This window comes from Panthera uncia, unplaced genomic scaffold (assembly GCF_023721935.1).
Source record: "Panthera uncia isolate 11264 unplaced genomic scaffold, Puncia_PCG_1.0 HiC_scaffold_163, whole genome shotgun sequence".
In the NCBI taxonomy this organism is placed as follows: Eukaryota; Metazoa; Chordata; class Mammalia; order Carnivora; family Felidae; genus Panthera; species Panthera uncia.
The window spans coordinates 99,538-118,021 of NW_026058283.1; the positions used below are offsets into that span (position 1 = coordinate 99,538).

Genomic DNA, 18,484 nt, shown 5'->3' on the forward strand with positions numbered 1-18,484 from the left:
TCAATGAAATTTGGGTACCTGTAGTCTGGTGAATTTTTTTTTTTATGTTTATTTTTGAGAGAGAGAGAAGGAGCACGTACATGTGCACACATGAGCAGGGGAGGGGCAGAGAAAGAGGAGGACAGAAGATCCCAAGAGGGCTCCACACAGAAATCAGCAGGCCCAATGTGGGGCTCAAACTCACAAACCGTGAGATCATGACCTGAGCCGAAGTTGGATGCTTAACAGACTGAGCCACCTAGGTGCCCCAAGTCTGGTGAATCTTGAGAAAACTTAGGTTGTGTGTATTGAGTACACAGATTTGATAGGTGTCTATTAGTATATTTCAGCAGTTTTACCACCTGTCTGATAAAATTTACAAATGAAAATCCAGGAAAATATCCAAATTAATTTTAGAGGTTAAAAAAATCCTGAGTCAAATACACATTTTCTTTCAGTAAATGGAAGGATAACTATAAGAAAGATATTTTTAAAAACCCACCAGGTGCACAAATTGTTTATATGAATGATAGAAAATTGAGTTTTTATGTATATTACAAAGACAGTAACTATATATAGTAAAACCTTGGTTTGCAAGCATAATTTGTTCCGAAAACATGCTTGTAATCCAAAGCACTTGTATATCAAAGAAAATTTTGGATTGTTGTATTTTCATTTTCATTTGTTTCCATATATTTTTTAATTTCTTCTCTAATTGTCTGGTTGACCCATTCATTCTTTAGTAGGGTGTTCTTTAACCTCCATGCTTTGGGAGGTTTTCCAGACTTTTTCCTGTGGTTGATTTCAAGTTCCATAGCATTGTGGTCTGAAAGTGTGCACGGTATGATTTCAATTCTTTTATACTTATGAAGGGCTGTTTTGTGACCCACTATATGATCTATCTTGGAGAAAATTCCATGTGCACTCGAGAAGAAGGTATATTCTGTTGCTTTGGGATGCAGAATTCTAAATATATGTCAAGTCCATCTGATCCAATGTACCATTCAGGGCCCTTGTTTCTTTATTGATCCTGTGTCTAGATAATCTATCCATTACTGAAAGTGGAGTATTAAAGTCTCCTGCAATTACCACATTCTTACCAATAAGGTTGCTTATGTTTGTGATTAATTGTTTTATATATTTGGGTGTCTCTGGATTCAGGGCATAGACATTTATAATTGTTAGCTCTTCCTGATGGATAGACCCTGTAATTATTATATAATGCCCTTCTTCATCTCTTGTTACAACCTTTAATTTAAAGTCAAGTTTGTCTGATATAAGTATGGCTACTCCAGCTTTCTTTTGACTTCCAGTAGCATGATAGATAGTTCTCCATCCCCTCACTTTCAATCTGAAGGTGTCTTCAGGTCTAAAATGAATCTCTTGTAAACAGCAAATAGATGGGTCTTGTTTTTTTATCCATTCTGATACCCTATGTCTTTTGGTTGGAGCATTTAGTCCATTTACCTTCAGTGTTATTATTGAAAGATGTGGGTTTAGAGTCATTGTGTGTCTGTAGGTTTCATGCTTGTAGTGATGTCTCTGGTACTTTGTGGTCCCTGCAACATTTCACTCACAGAATCCCCCTTAGGATCTCTTGTAGGGCTGGTTTAGTGTTGATGAATTCCTTCAGTTTTTGTTTGTTTGGGAAGACTTTTATCTCTCCTTCTATTCTGAATGACAGACTTGCTGGATAAAGGATTCTCAGCTGCAGATTTTTCCTGTTCATCACATTGAAGATTTCCTGCCATTCCTTTCTGGCCTGCCAAGTTTCAGTAGATAGATCTGCCACTAGTCTTATGGGTCTCCCTTTATAAAGAGTTAGAGACTGTTTATTCCTAGCTGCTTTCAGAATTCTCTCTTTATCCTTGTATTTTGCCAGTTTCACTATGATATGTTGTGCAGAAGATCGATTCAAGTTACATCTGAAGGGAGTTTTCTGTGTCTCTTGGATTTCAATGCCTTTTTCCTTCCCCAGATCAAGGAAGTTCTCAGCTATGATTTGTTCAAGTACACCTTCAGCCCCTTTCTCTCTCTCTTCCTCTTCTGGAATTCCTATAGTACGGATATTGTTCCGTTTGATCGCATCACTTAGTTCTCTAATTCTCCCCTCATACTCCTGGATTTTTTTAATCTCTCTTTTTCTCAGCTTCCTCTTTTTCCATAATTTTATCTTCTAATTCACCTATTCTCTCCTCTGCCTCTTTAATCCGAGCTGTGGTCGCCTCCATTTTATTTTACATCTCATTCGTAGCATTTTTAAGTTCACCATGACTGTTTTTTAGTCCCTTGATCTCTGTAGCAATAGATTCTCTGCCGTCCTCTATACTTTTTTCAAGCCCAGCGATTAATTTTGTGACTATTATTCTAAATTCTTGTTCCGTTATATTGCTTAAATCATTTTTGATCAATTTGTTAGCTGTCGCTACTTCCTGGAGGAGAGTTCTTCCATTTTGTCACTTTGGGTAGTCCCTGTGGTGGCGCCCAACTGCAGGGCACTTCCCCTGTGCTGTGTGGAGTAAGTTGTGTTGGTGGGCGGGGCTGCAGTCAGACCCAATGTCTGCCCCCAGCCCACCGCTGGGGCCACAATCAGACTGGTATGTACCTTATCTTCCCATCTCCCAGGGGCAGGACTCACTGTGGAGTGGTATGGCCCCTGTCTGGGCTACTTGCACACTGCCAGGCTTGTGGTGCTTCTTCTATGGGATTTGGCATATTAGGCGGGGTGGATCCGCAAGATGCACAGGGGTGGGAGGGGCAGGCTTAGCTGCTTTGCTGTGGGTGGTCCCCTGTGGGAGGGGCCTTGCAGCACTGGGAGGGAGGCAGACTGTGAGAGGGATGGATCCACAGAAGCACAGTGTTGGGTGTTTGCACGGTGCAAGCAAGTTCGGTGACAGGAACTGGTTCCCTTTGGGATTTTGGCTGGGGGGTGGGAGAGGGAGATGGTGCTTGCCAGCACCTTTGTTCCCCGCCGAGCTGAGCTCTGTCTTCCGGGACTCAACAACTCTCCCTCCTGGTGCCCTCTCGCCTTCCCGCTCTCCGAGCAGAGCTGTTGACTTATAACACTCCAGATGTTAAGTCCCGCTGGCTGTCAGAACTCATGCCAGCCCCTCCACTTTTCCAAGCCAGACTCGGGGGTTCCAAAGCAAATTTCAAGAACCATTGGCTCAGTTGTGATGATGTGATGTTCAGCACCAGGTAGTACTTGTATTGCAAGACATCACTTGCCTATCAAGCTAAAATTTATTATAAATGTTTGCTCATCTTGCAGAATACTTGCAGAACAAGTTACTTGCAATCCAAGGTTTTACTGTAAACATGAAATCATAATAGCTGAGTTACTTTGCTTTCACCCTAAACTGTCATCCAAACATTTTAATATAAAGATAAGTGGGGATACCAGGATATGTTTTTTCCTTTTGTAAATGTAATATTTTGTTAAAAACATTAAAAAATAGAGATAATAGAAGATCATATGATTCCTAAAGATCAAGAATAAAATAAAAACCACATTATAACAATTTTTACAAAGTAAGGTATTTAATGTTTTCAAATATCATAAACTCATTTAAAGGAAAATATTGCTATTAGATAAAACTGTGATATCTTAAACAACTATCAATAGACTCTTTGAATAGGCCTATACCTATAAAATAAATTGAATCAATAATCAATAATGCTCCAAAACAAAGCACCAGGCCCAGATGGGTTCACTGGTGAATTCTACCAAATACTGAAGGAAGAAATTATACCAATTCTCTATAATCTCTTTTAGAAAACAAAAGCAGAGGGAGTACTTCCTAACTCATTCTATGAAGCTAGAAGTACCATAAAACCAAAATTAGGCAAAGACATTAAGAGAAAGGAAACCAACAGAGTGTTATCTCTCATGAACACTGATGTAAATAGCTTCAACAAAATATTAGCAAACTGACTCCAACAGTGTATAAAAAGAGTCATACATCATAGCCAAGTAGGATTTATACCAGGTATGCAAAATTATTTCAACATTTGAAACTCAATTATTGTGATCCATCATATCCACAGGCTAAAAAAGAAAAAAATTACAAGATCATATTAATAGGTGCAGAAAAAAAATTTTACAAAACCCAACAGCAATCCATAATAAAAGTGTTCACTGAACTAAGAATAGAGGGGAACTTCCTCAATTTGACAAGTTATATCTACAAATAACCTACATCTAACACCATACTAACAGGTGAAAAACTAGAAGCTTTCCCACTAAGATCAAGGATGCCCCCTCTTACTACTCTTTCACCATTGTAGTGAAAGGCCTAGTTGATATAATAAGACAAGGAAATAAAAAATATACAGATTGAGAAAGAAGAAACAAAACTGTCTTTGATGATATGACTGTCTTTGTAGAAAATCCATAAGACTGGACAAAAAAATTCCTTGAACTAATGAGCAATTATAGCAAGGTCACAAGATGAAGAAAAGTCAATTGTTGTCCCATATACTAGCAATTAACAGGTAGAATTTGAAATTAAAACCACAGTATCATTTATATTAGCATCCCCCAAACAGAAATACTTCAATATAAACCTAACAAAATACAAGTATAAGATCTATATGAAAAACTATAAGCCTGATGCATGAAGAATAACTAAATAGATGAAGAGATATTCCATGTTCACAGACAGCAAGACTCAACACTGTCAAAATATTGGTTCTTTCCAACTTGATCTATGGATTCAAGGCAATCCCAGCCAAAATCTCAGCAAGTTGTTTTGTGAATTTTCAAAAACTGATTCTAAAGTTTATGTAGAGGCAAAAGACCCAGAACAGTCAACAAAACAGTGAAGAACAAGAACAAAATTGAAGGAATGACACCACCTCACTATTAAACTACAACAATCCAGACAGTGTGGTAATGGTAAAAGAATAGGTAACTAGCTCTGGGGCACCTGGGTGGTTGGTTAAGTGTCCAACTCTTGATTTCAGCTCAGGTCATGATCTCATGGTCCATGAGTTCAAGCCCCATTTTGGGCATGGAACCTTCTTGGTATTCTCTCTCTCTACCCCTCCCCCACTGAAGCGCCCCCCCCCCACCCCCCCGCTTTCTCTGTCTCAAAGAAATAAACTTAAAAAAAATAGGCTAGGCAAATAGCTCAATGGAACAAGATAGAAAGCCCAGAAATACACTTGATCTTAGCCAAAAGGCCGAGAAGCGATAGAAAACCCAGAAATAGACTCACATAAACAGTCAAATGATCTTAAACAAAAAAGCAAAGACAATACAATGGAGAAAAGACAGTCTCTTCAACAAATGATGTTGGTATGGCTAGATATTCACATGCCAAAAAAATGAATCTAGACGCAGATATTACATCCTCCATTAAAATTAACTCAAAATGGGTCACAAACCTAAATAGAACATGTAAAACTATAAAACTCCTACAAGATAATACTGGAGAAAACCTAGATGATCTTGGGTTTGGCAATGATTAAAATATAATAACAAAGACATTATCTATGACAGAAATAATTGATAAGCTGATTTCATTAAAATTAAAATCTTCTGCTCTGCAAAAGACACTGCCAGGAGAATGAAAAGACAAGTCACAGACTGGGAGAAAATGTTTGTAAAAGACATATCTGCTGAAGGACTATTATCCAAAATATACAAAGAACACTTATAACTCAACAGTAAGAAAACAAATAACTCAACTAAAAAATGGGCTAAAGATGTTGACACCTCACCGAAGAAGATAGACAGATGGCATATAAACATATGAAAAGATGTGCCACATCATATGTTGTCAGGGAAATGCAAATTAAAAAAATAATGAGATACCATTACACACATATTAGAAAGGCCAAAATGTAGAACACTGATGACACTGAATGCTGGTAAGGATGTGGAGCAACAGGAACTCTTATTCACTGACAGTAGGATGGCTAAATAGTACAGTACAGTTACTTTGGAACATAGTTGGGCAGTTTCTTAAAAAAACTAAACTTACTCTTACCATATGATTCAGCAATCATACTACTTGGTACCTACCCAAAAGAGTTGAGAACTTAAGTCTGAATAAAAACATGCACACAAATATTTATAGCAGCTTTGTTCACAATTGCTAAAATGTGGAAGCAACCAAGATGTCCTTCAGTAGGTGAATGGATAAATAAACTAAGGTACATTCAGACAATGGAACATTATTCAGTACTAAAAGAAATGGAGGGAACTTAAATGAGTATTACTAAGTGGAAGAAGCCAATTTGAAAAGACAAGATACTATATGATTTCAATTATATGAAATTTTGGAAAGGCAAAACTATAAAGATGGTAGAAAGATCACTGGTTGCTAGGGGTTAGGGGATGGAGAGATGAAGAGGCAAAGTTTTTTAGTGCAATAAAGCTACTGTGTATGATACTATAATGGTGGGTAGATACATTCCATTATAAATTTGTCCAAACCCATAGAATGTATACCACCACGAGTGAAAGCTAAATTAAACTACAGACTCCGGATGATAATGATATGTCGATATGGGTTCATTAATTGTAAAAATGTATCACTCTGATGGAGGATATTGATAATGGGGAGGCTGCATGTTTCAGGGTAGGGAGTATATAGGACATCTCTGCGCCTTCTGCCTATTATTGCTATGAACCTAAAACTTCTCTAAAAACTAAAGTCTATTAAATGAAAACAACATGTATTGAGAGATTTGGAATTCTTTAGTTCACAAACTGAAGAGAAAGAACCTATCATCTTATGGCTAGAAATTGACTCTAACAATGACATAAAGTCAATAAAATAGTGTCCGAGTCACTATTTTCAATGAGGGATAAAAAGTAATAGGGCCGCCTTCTTTAGAACTACCATTTGTTGCATAAGGAGTGGCTTGTGGCCATCATATAGGACTTCCTAACTGCTAATTATCTCCTTCTGCTAATTTGCTGTATAGGTCTTATTTATTTCTTTTGTACATCTAATATTGATGTGTTTTTTTCTCCAAGAATATGCATAATCAAAATTGAGTAAAAAAAAAAAAGAATTGTGCTTTAATTTGTGATAGGGCTTTGAAAAATACTGTATTCCTTTGAAAATATACCTTGATTTTGATTTAGAGTCTTATGAAGAAGTCCTTCCCCAGATTTCTAGTCTGTATTTTCCATGGTTGACCCTTGAATAGCATGGGTTTGAGCTGTACATGTCCACTTAAGTGTGGAATTTTTTGGATAAATACAGTACAGTACTGTATTTTCACTTCCTTATGATTTTCTCAATAACATTTTCTTTTCTATAGCTTACTTTACTGTAAGAACACAGTATACAACATATATAACATATAAGATATGTGTTAATATACTATTTATTGAGAATTGACTATTTACTGTATACTGTAAGTAGTTAAGTTTTGCGGGAATCAAAAGTTATATGGGGCGCCTGGGTGGCGCAGTCGGTTAAGCGTCCGACTTCAGCCAGGTCACGATCTCGCGGTCCGTGAGTTCGAGCCCCGAGTCAGGCTCTGGGCTGATGGCTCGGAGCCTGGAGCCTGTTTCCGATTCTGTGTCTCCCTCTCTCTCTGCCCCTCCCCCGTTCATGCTCGGTCTCTCTCTGTCCCAAAAATAAAAATAAAAAATGTTGAAAAAAAAAAAAAAAGTTATACGCAGATTTTCAACTGTATGGTGGCTGGGGAGGATCAGTGCCCCTAACTCCTACGTTGTTTAAGAGTCAACTGTGCTTTCTATTGTGTTCTTTTCATGTATTTCCTATTACTTAACTGTTAACTTGGATTCTTAAATTTATATATGATTCAGTTTGTACATATATAAAACAACAAAATATGTTACACACTGTGGTACTTTATAGTTTACAGTGCACCGTCATGTACTCTCACAATATTGTAAGGTAGATAATAATAGCTCCCTTTTACTGAGAACCAACTATCTGCCAAACAGATATGAAATTTTCCATCCTCAAGACAACTCTGCCAAGTTTCATAAATTTCATATTTCATAAACATGAAATTAAGACTCAGAAAAGCATAAGAAGAATAAGAGGAATTAATATAACTAATTCATTATAGTGTACATTTTCACTCTACTCAGGGATGAGGAAGGTGGGTATCCTAGATGTTTAAACCCTAAATGCAGATTTGTGGTGATTAAGATGGAGGTAAGGTGTAGTTTAGGTGATAAACTCCAGCTCCTAACAATAACCTTTTAGTTCTAGGTTCCAAAGGGAAAACCTCAGTTTTATTGGTAACAAATATATTATCAAAAATTATCTGATTAAAGAAACAGAAAATCCCACGACAAATAATTGACATGCTCAGCCCCAAAGCGAAATGAACATCATAAAATAGATGAAGAATTAGACAGACACAAGTTAAAGGAGATGTACCCATCTTGAGCTATGTCATTACTAAAATGACCTCGATGCCTTCGGTAGAGATCCAGTCAAAACAGTTTTAGAACTAGTGTTAATTTTGTTAAGTGTGAAATTGCACAGTAGCTTTATATATTTAAAAGGTCCTTAATCCATTACAGTTGCACTCTGAAATGTTTATGGTAAAATTATATGTTTCATGGGATTTACTTTTTAAAAACCCAGGAAAAAAAAGGAGGGGAGAATATGGATGACATGATTGACAACATGTTGCTAATGAAAGTAGGAGCTTAATGGGGGCGCCCAAGGGGCTCATTGTATTATTCTTTATATTTTTGTATGTGTTTGAAATTTTCCTTAATAAAAAGCTTAAAAATAATTGAAAAAAAATAGGTAGTTTACAATCTTTTAGGTAGTTTATAATGGTTATTGAAGAAAAAGAATACAAGGAAACTCATAAACAGTGTTAAAGGAGATAGAAACACACAGTATGTGTTATTTGATCAATAAAATTAATCAGAAAGAGCAAAGTCATTAACAGTGTCAGGTCACAAGTCAGAAGAATAGAAAAAGAAATATTTGAAAGATACACTGGTTGTCTAATAACGTGTTTAAATAATAATCCCCAAACTTAGCTTTCACTCAACAATGGCAATAAGAAAGGACTTGACCCGGACTCTGTCAGAGTGTAAAAGTTACTCATCGGACTGCATTCAGCTCAAGTGGAAACTTTCCTTTAGACAACTCTTCTTTTTTTTTTCTTTATGATGCTATTTTTACTAGAATAACCTGCCCCAAGCAGCTTTATCCTGTAGATTCCCCCGCTGCACGGTGGGATGAAAGTCCTTGGCTAGTGATGTAGTAGAAAAGTGCTTTAGAATATATAACAGAGCTGAGTTTGGGTCTAAATATGACATTTACTAAATTTACGATCTTGAGTAAATCATTTTAACTTTCCTGAACTTGTTCCCTTATTTCTAATACGGAGATACTCATTGTCTCAGAGAGTTTTTTGAAATGTGATATACAATATGATGTTAACTGATTTAAGCTTTCACAGATATAGGGTTAAGAGTTTTAAAAACGATATAACAGGATTTTCTCCAAGTTAAAAAAAATCATAGTTAACATTTCAAGTTCAAGTGACAGTGAGCATCCAATATTACATTCCATTAGGAGGCCATGACCATCACCTCTTCCTTTTGTCCTCTATCCAAACACATTTTTAATAGGTCTATTGTCTTCCTCAGGGTGATAATCATGTGTATTACATTTAAATAGATTGCCAAGAATGCAAAAGGTTAGGAAATATGTTAAGGAAACCACCTATTCCATTACAAAGAAGATTTAATTTAGTCTTTCTGGAAGAATCTTCACTTCTATAATATACACAATGTATATTCAGACAAAGGTATGAAAATCAGGTACCTCACTTACTGTAATTTAACGAAATTAATTACAGTACCTTAAGGATTTAGTAAGTAAATATCACTTTTAAGGCATGGTTTTACCCTGAACTAACTCAGTTTCAGAAACTAAAACAATCACCTTCATTCATAGTTTATCAAAACCATAGTTTATCACTATAGAACATAACTGGGCAATCATGTGAAGTTTTCTCTGTGGGGAAACACACTAGCCTCTGAGAAAAGACCTCTAGATACTGACAGTCAGACGTCTCCCAATGATGAAGCCTCCCAGTTTAAAGGCCCCACACAATTACAGAGCCTCCTGAGCACTTGGTCGTGACTCACTCTGAAATATGAACAAACAGCCAAGGTTCACCAGACACCTGAAGGAAAATGTTCAATAACAAAGAGAAATGAAAAACAATAACAGCAAAGTGACCCAAAGGAACAAGAGACACTGTAGCACTCGCAACAAAACTTAGAAAAAGAACTTGAAGTAAAATATTCTCAAAGAAATAAGAGATTGTATTTATAAAACAAGAATAAGAATAGGGAATAATCAGAAACAAAGACAGAACTTTAGAAATTAAAATAACCAAAATTTTAAAATTAAGAAGAGAGGGAAACTTGGGGGAAATCTTCCAGAAAGTAAAAAAGGAGTCAAAGAAACAGAAAACAGGAGAGAAAAGTAAATTATAAGAGCAATCCAAGAGATGCAAACTTTGGCTCATAGGAATTCTAGGAAAAGAAAACACAGAGAAAAAGGCAGAAAGGAAATCTTCATGGAAATTAACCTGATTTTTAACACAGGCACATGTGTTATCTTGATAAAAATTATATAGGCAATCACGTATATCAGGATTTAGGTGCTCACCTGCCTAACGTAGGTCTATGGACGTTATTATATATTATACTGTTGCACTCTACTTTTTTTTTTTAATAGATTATGCTGTCTTTCTCATCTAAATTGTAAATTCTTCAAAGCCAGGAATAATATTTGCCACTTAGGGCAGGCACATATTCTATTTCCGATAAATACTTGTCAAACTCATTTGCTTTGAAGATGACTTTAGTTTCCAGTAAGCTCTGTGATTGTTTAAGAGGGTTCAGTCTTTCAGCCTCGGTACAAAAGGTAAAGGTCATTCTTAGCTAAAACAGTTACTTGAAACCCCAGGAACAACTCTGAGAATCTAGATCTCACATCGTTTGGGATGAAATCATTTTACTAAACAATGATAAATTTAAAGTTGGTCAAACAGCCTTTGTTAAAATACCCTGACAAGTTGTGGCCCATTCAATCTTCTTTTCAGAAAACTTGATCTGAGCCTCCATCCAGACACATAGTTCTACGATACCAGTTCATGGAATATGTAGGCTATGAATCAGACTCTACTGTGGAAACTAATCCTTGAGTCACGATCATAATATTCCATTGGCATCCACCCCAGGGACAAGGTATTCATTTAAGAGTGCCACTCTTTCATGCAAAGGATGAAGCATCAAGTAGTTCCCACTCATCATTACAGTCATCTCTTAAATATCCTAGTTTGGTTATCTATTTGGGCAAGGCTGTCTGGTCACCCTCATCTATCAGGATTCTACAGTCATCTCTACTCTCCCAAAGGGTCTCTTAGTTTTGGTCATTAATTTAATAAATATTTATTGAGCATGTGTTTTGAGTAATGCATTGTTCTAGGTACTGGGGATATAGTAATGGATAAGCCAAAAAGTCTCTGACTTAGGGAATTACAATTGAGTAAAGTAGAACCAAGAAAAGATTACCCATTTGTTTAATCCTTTCTCTAGAATTCTTCTCTGATCAATTCTGGAAAATTTACATTTTTCTATCTGCTTGCTTGCCCATCTATTTCTATCTCCCTTTCTTTAACTATTTTCTTGCTATGCATCCTTTTCCCCATTTCTTACCTGAAATGTTTAATATCTTATTTGGCTCCCTAAAAGCAGGCTAAGCCAAGAACAGCTACAAAGTCTATAAAAACCCAGCTACCGATAAGATTTCTTAAACTGTTCCAAAGGAAGGACAGTTTCTAAGATTTTCATGTACTGCTTCATAATTAAGAAGTAATATATACTTTTAAGCATTACAAAGTTATATATAAATGATTTCTACATTTTCTCCTTATAGAGTTATCAAAAGAACAGTTCATAAGTAAGCACTGATTATATATAGTGTTTCAATTCATTACATTAGGCCAGTGTAATATTTAAAAAATTCTTAGTGGGGCACCTGCGTGGCTCAGTCGGTTAAGCGTCTGCCTCTTGATTTCGGCTCAGGTCAGGATCTAACAGTTTGTGAGATCAAGCCCAGTACCTAGCTCTGCATTGACAGCACGATGCCTGCTTGGGATTCTCTCTCTCTCTCTCTCTCTCTCTCTCTCTCTCTCTGTCTCTCTCTCAAAATAAACATTTAAAAAAAATTCTTAGTAGTACCCTGACACTGTACAGAAAAGTATATTGAAAACATTAAAAATGTTTACAAAGAGAAAGATAGAATATACTGCTTGAAAAAGCCAAAACATTTAAGAAACATATAACATTTAAATTGAGTATTTTTCAAATCTCATGCCAAGAGGGAAAAAATTAATGTATGTGACAATTTTAAGAACAACATAACCAGAATTACAGCCATTATAAATTTAAGAGACTTCCTTAAGTAGAATTCCAAACATTATAGACTAATAGTTTTAAAGTCTTAAATGAAACTAAAATGTAATCTTGGAAAAATTTAATAGTTAGAATTCTGTCAGAGTCATATCAAAGGTCTTTTATAAGACAGGTAGGCAACCTTGCTCTTCAATGTTTCTTGGTCCAAACAATCTCTTCTATATTACATGGTCTCAGTCAATAACGAGTCTAAAGCCTAAGTAGATTTAAAATTCTTTGCAAATTATTTTCGCCCTGGCCACACCACAGTATACTTCTAGCTCTGCTTTATGTAAAAGTGGGAGAAGGACTCATTGGATACGTCAACTATAAACTGTATTACTGTTGGTGTGCCTGGATGGCTCTGTCGGTTAAGCATCCGACTTCGGCTCAGGTCATGATCTCGCGGTTTGTGAGTTTGAGCCCCGCGTCAGCTCTGTGCTGACAGCTCAGAGCCTGGAGCCTGCTTTGGACTCTGTGTCTCCCCATCTCTTGGCCCCTCCCCTGCTCATGCTGTCTCTCTCTGTCTCTCAATAATAAATAAATGTTAAATTTTTTTTTTAATTGTATTACTGTTCTCATAAGAGAATGGTCTTCTCAAATTATGTTTGAGAAATTAGCAGTATTGATAGGCCTTAGAAGCGTGTTAGAAATATAGTACTATCAGGCATCCCAGACCTACAGAACCAGAATCTGCATTTTAATAAGATCTTCAGGAGATGTACATGCACATGAAAATTTGAGAAGTACTGGTCCAACTGACAACTTAAGGCATTTTCCAATTGCAATCTTCAAAGCATTAGAAGGCAGCTTGCCAACAAAAGTGTGAGAGAGAAAGGGAAAAAAGGAAACTAGTCTTGAATAATATTATTTTAGCTATAACATAAAATGTTACACACTCAGCTTTTGTAAGGGGGACAAAAGCTTAAAAAAATATGTTAAGAATGTTTCTGTACTTAACAAACAACTGAATTTAAAAGACATTGTCCATTGTACCACAAATACACTTGATGTAAATTGGTTTTTGCCTGGTAATATTTTTCTATTATGGAAAATCACAAAATGTTTCACAGTGTTATGGTTTTGTAATACACCTGCATCAAGAGAAAGCCTGATGTTCCCCCTGCCTGTCACCTCCATAGATATCCTAGAGCCTAACTAGAAACATCATGGATTTACTTGGTCAAGAAGTTCTTTGTTGTTACTAGCCCATGAACTGAACTACAACGTGCATAAGCCAGTTACCTGCTTACCCTTTCACATGCTCAGATCTGCTCTAGTTATATCTAAGTTTTATTAAATCTCAGCGTAGGTAAAATTGCTTTTCAACAATTGTTCCCATGTTGAAAGTCTTCCCTAAAATATCTCACTGAGCTGGGACACATTTTCTCACCTCTTGTTTTGAAATGCTTTCTTATACTGCTAAGTGTCTGTCTTCATCTGATTATAGTCTTCTGGTCTCACACATGGCAAACAAAGAATTCTGAACCACACACTTGAGCAATACTTCAGGTATTTCCTGGATATGCCGACAAGATCACTGGTTCCCATTCTTAGCATTCATTCACTCCTGCTAACCACCCTGCTGACCTCAACACACAGGCTGGCCACATGCAGGGACTCTGCCTAGCCCCTTCTGCCTGGTCCTGGTCCTGGTCCTGACTTCTCCCGGTCTTGCCAGTTCACTGTGACCAAATGCAAAGGGAGAGGGAACCTAGAAGAGTGAGTCCTCACAACTCCTAGGACATGGTGGGCTCCATATCCTGGAAGAAGCCTGTGACAGAAAGACAGAAATGCGCATTTTCCAAGTAGTGTGCAGCAACAGACCTTCAACCCTGACTTGCTTTCTATGTGGAATCTCTGTGTTTGTTTTGTCTCCTTTTTGGTGGTACAGAGAGTGATGAGAAAGTTAAGAATAACACTGTTCAAAATGAGCTGTGACTATTCATAGGCAGCATTAAGTTTTCTCTTCTAATGTGTTCTTTCATCTCAGATTACTGAATCTCCACTTCTGGTTTCACTGCTCATGTTCACTTATTCTGTGGTTCAAAGGTAAAAGAACAGAGATATAAGCCCTTCCCCCCCCCCCCCCCCCCGAGAACAGGCTGTAATATCCTCATGGACAGAGAATTTGTCTTGTGCATTTACATCCACCCAATACCATGTCTTCTTTATACCAGCCATTAAATACATATTGTGCCTACACTAACTCATGCCTCTTTTATGACATTGAACAAGTCTTTCTGCTTCCTTACCTGTTGCATTCTTTCTTCAACCAGGCTTTCACACTATCCTCCTGAACCCACTCTTGCTAAAGTCACCAAGGAACTCCTAACTGCCACATCAGTGGATGCATAGGCTCTGTGGTGCTATATGCTGCCCTCCTTGAATTTTCCCTTGACTTCTGGGCTTCCCTGCTCTCCTGGCCTTTCTGTCCCTCCAGTGGCTCTTTTCTTAGTCTCCTGATTATTCCTTCTTCCACTGTCTTCCCAAAGCTGGTGGTCCCCAGAATTCTGATTTACCACCCACTCCCAACTCACTTTTGTGCTTTTTAGTTCATCCTTACCTAAGGCCTTAACTAACTGGTAACCCCAAGCTACATTTCCAGCTCTCTCTTCTCTCCTGAATCCTGATACTGTATCTCCAACAGCCCTACTTGACAGCAGCACTTAACATATGCACTTAACACACTTAATACCACCCTCTTAATACATGAACCTAGTAATGCATGATTTCTTCTTGGCCCTCCCAACCTGTCTTTCTTCTGGATTCTCTATCTTAGTTCATGACATCACCATTCACCTAGTCATCCAAATTAAGAAACTTTGGTTCATTTATAATCCACGGTGTCGTAAGAATTTATCACCTAAAAACATAAAAATGAGCACATCATACACTCTCAGATAGATTTCCTTTGCCTAACTATTGTCAGTTAGCAAGAGACACCCTGTTTTCTCTTCAGCATGAGGTACTACACCCAATGAAAGTCCAACCCACTTCTAGTGTATCACCTCCTCCTACATCCCTGGACTCCCTGTGCTTGACTCACACTGAACTATTTACGGTGTGACCCTTTCATGCCTCTAGCCTTGTAAGTGCAGCTGCTTCTGCTTAGAGCGATGATTCTCAACAGAGGTCAGTTTTGCCCCTAGTGGACACTTGGCAATATCCGGAGACATTTTTGATTATTACAACTAGAGGAGAGGGGTGCTACTGGCATCTAGCGGGTGGGGGCCAGAGATGCTGCTGAACACCTAAGGCACAAGGCAGTGCCCCCACAACAAAAAGTAAACAGCCCAAAATGTCAACAGTTCTGAGACTGGTGATCCTTGCTCTAGAATATCTTTGCTTTCTCTGCCTGGTGAACTCCAACTCACCTACCAAGACTCAGCTCAAATGTCACCACCTCTGTGAAGCCTTCTCTACCAACCAGGTCATCTCCTCCAGACAAGAACTCTTGCACCTTTTTTACTTTCTCATACACACCTCTATTTTAGCACATCACATATTAGACTGAATTTCTGCTTGTTTGTTTGTTTACCAGTGTGTCTCTATTACTAGCATGGGAGTTCCCTCAAGTAGAGACTATATTTTATTATCTTTTATTCCCAGGGCTTGGGTGAGTGCCTGGCAAATAGTAGGCACTCAGATGTGTGCTAGGTGAATGGATTAAAGAAATCATATCTATGGAGAAGTAGAAAGTGTTTCAGAAGCAAACAATTCAGCTCCCTAAACAACTCTGAAGTTAACATTACAGTTTCTCAGTTCTAAGACCTATACATTCACAAGCATACATTTCTTACCAAATTTCTAAGACTGGTCACTCACAATGTTGCATCATGGTTTTAGCCAATGTTTATAAACCATATTGGATTTTATAGGAAAGTTTCAGTGTTGTTCAAAATAAATTTAACCAAATGTTTCTAAATATTCTGCTGGAGTTAATAAGGGCAGAGAAAAAAAATGGAACTCTAAAACAAATATATATTTAAAACACTTATTTTAGTAAGAACAACTAAATAAATTGTTTAAATGTCTAATCTTGAGATTAGTGTTAAAGGCTTTTGAAATAATTAAGACATAGTTTTTTAAAGTTCTATTACACTAGGCTTGAACAATTTACCTCCCTGGGATGAAGCAACAGAAAATGAAGAAAAAATTTTATAACAAAGAGAATAAAACATAAAGCCAAAGTATGGGATAAAAAACATGCATGTATGTGAAGAATGAGGACATGTACAAACTTGGGCAAAATGCTAAGGTATTTTAAATAATAGGGTAACAAAATCTCTGAGCATCCTTACAACATAACATGGGAGGTTTAGAAAACAATAGGTAGGAAAAAATATAATAATGAGTAAACCATTATATAGAGCTTAGAAATATGAAGAGTAATTTTGGTAACTAGATAAAAACTACTTCTTGACTGGGCTGACAAAATATTACACACCATGTTAAAATATCAAATATCTACTTTCAGATCAAAAGTCATTATTTCAGAAAGTATATATAAACACATGCTGGTTATTGTTATGTTCTTTGATAGCAAATGAATAAAATAAACATTATCATGCAGACTACAAAGTCCCATTTTCATTCTATTGTAAACACAGAACAGAGCCCTGTTGCAGATACAGGAAAAAGTTCTCAGTAGATTTTAAAAATTAGCCATTAATGAGCTGTTATTGTAGAGAACTAGAAACTGGATACTATGCTGCTAGAGACTGGTAGCTAAACACATAAGAAAAGAATCCGTAGACTGTCAGTGCTTTAGAAACCAGGGTCCCTGACCAAAGCAGTGATTTAATTTCATGGCTGCTCAGTACAGATAGCTGACATTACTAAATGCTACTCTAATATCAACTTGTTAAATGTGAATCCAGACTCAGCATATCAGAATACTAACCCAGACTAACTGGAGTCATGGGAAATATTTTGGGAGCTGTTTATTTATAAATGAGTTACAATATACCACTATAATTAGATTAATATATAATTATTGATAAACACAGGATTATTTCTAAAACCCCATTATTGTTGCCACTGCTAAGTTTAGAAAAAACAACACTAGCATTTTCCTCGTAAAACAACCCTTACCAATCAATTAGATCAATTTAGATCTAGTATATGTTGAATTTAATGGTCACTAGGTTGCTTACCAATACTTTTATAAAGAGTTGTTTCATAAATATTAAATGGAGGAACACTTTAAAGCTCTCCACCAAACTGCACACTTACGAACTATTTATAATCCAATAATCCCAACAAAAAATAGAATCTGCACAAAGCTAGACATTTGACTGTCACAAAAAAAATATTTAAGTTAGCTTACCTAAATTAAATAAAACTAATAGAAGTGTATATTTTTAGCTATGCAAAAGGCATTTAGTCACACTTTATTAAAAAACATTAAAAATACCTCTTTTTCAAAAGCATCATTAATAACAAACTATAACATTACCGCAAAAATAAACTATTTTAAGGCTATTTCTATAAATATATTTATTCACAAATATTTTGAGGTTAATTATTCCTTTCAGATTAATTATTTCATTAAATGTATAATAAGTTTACAAGGTACATGTAATTCAATTAGCAAGTTATTAATATGTTTCTTTATAGTGTCACTTCATTGCTTTCTTTTGAGGGCAAAACAGTTTGATGGATTATAATCTCCTAAAAGTTGTTTTTTTTTAAAGTTTCATAAATGAAATAATCCTAAAACATAGGTCAGAATTGGAAATCTAATCTTTATTCATCTTCAATAAAGTAGTTGTTTATATTAACATCTGGGCATTTTATTTTATTTATGAGATTTCAAAAGAGATAAAACTATCAACTACTTGATATTTTATTTACCTAAACCTCTTTGTCCAGATGTTTAAAAAATTTTTTTAATGTAGATATTGAGTGTTATATAAACACAGATAAACAGATAAGGGTTTTTTCCCCCCTAAACTATTATGTAGTGTCATCTAGAATTGGTTTAGCCAGAAAAAAATTTTAATTTCCTGGAATCTGGCAAGACTTTACAAATACAGAAAATTTTAAAAATCTACTTAAGTTCAA

General features: G+C 36.3%; 1 protein-coding gene across 2 annotated transcripts in view; it reads right to left on the minus strand.

The window, feature by feature from the left end:
* Positions 1–18,484, minus strand: part of LOC125917260 (E3 ubiquitin-protein ligase NEDD4) — an 86,123-nt gene that overhangs the window by 58,739 nt on the left and 8,900 nt on the right. The gene's annotated exons all lie outside the window — the stretch shown is intronic.